General features: G+C 47.4%; 1 non-coding gene across 1 annotated transcript; it reads left to right on the top strand.

Moving 5' to 3' along the window:
• Window positions 1-172: 172 nt before the first annotated feature.
• On the top strand, window positions 173-303 carry LOC115942688 (small nucleolar RNA SNORA63). Its single transcript, XR_004077288.1, has one exon. It is a non-coding gene; the product is annotated as a small nucleolar RNA SNORA63 (small nucleolar RNA).
• Window positions 304-409: the final 106 nt, after the last annotated feature.

The following is a 409-nucleotide window of genomic DNA, read 5'->3' as shown; positions in this document are numbered from 1 at the left end:
CAGACTCCCTGCTGAGCAGGGAGCAGAAAAAGATTTACTGAGCACTTATTATGTGCCAGGAAACTTTTCTTAGGTGCTGGGAATGTTTCTGTGATTAGAGCAGATAAAAACTACTGCCCTCATCTAGCTCACATTCTAGTAAGGTAGGACAGACATTAAACATAGTAAGTAGATGCAGGATCTAGTTACAATGTAGCTATAAAGTGCTGTCTTGTCTTTGCCCCCTGCTCAAAATAAAGCTGTTACCTTTCTAGCCCTGTCCGCCATGGTGCTTAGCAGCCAGGGATGCATGGTCTCAGACATGTTTACCAAGTAAAACACTGACTTGAGGGGCGCCTGGGTGGCTCAGTCATTAAGCGTCTGCCTTCGGCTCAGGTCATGATCCCAGGGTCCTGGGATCGAGCCCCAC

Source organism: Leptonychotes weddellii, unplaced genomic scaffold (assembly GCF_054177405.1).
Source record: "Leptonychotes weddellii isolate Sample4059 unplaced genomic scaffold, ASM5417740v2 HiC_scaffold_79802, whole genome shotgun sequence".
Taxonomy (NCBI): Eukaryota; Metazoa; Chordata; class Mammalia; order Carnivora; family Phocidae; genus Leptonychotes; species Leptonychotes weddellii.
Note: the sequence above shows the minus strand (reverse complement) of the source record. Positions and strands in the feature narration are given on the sequence as shown.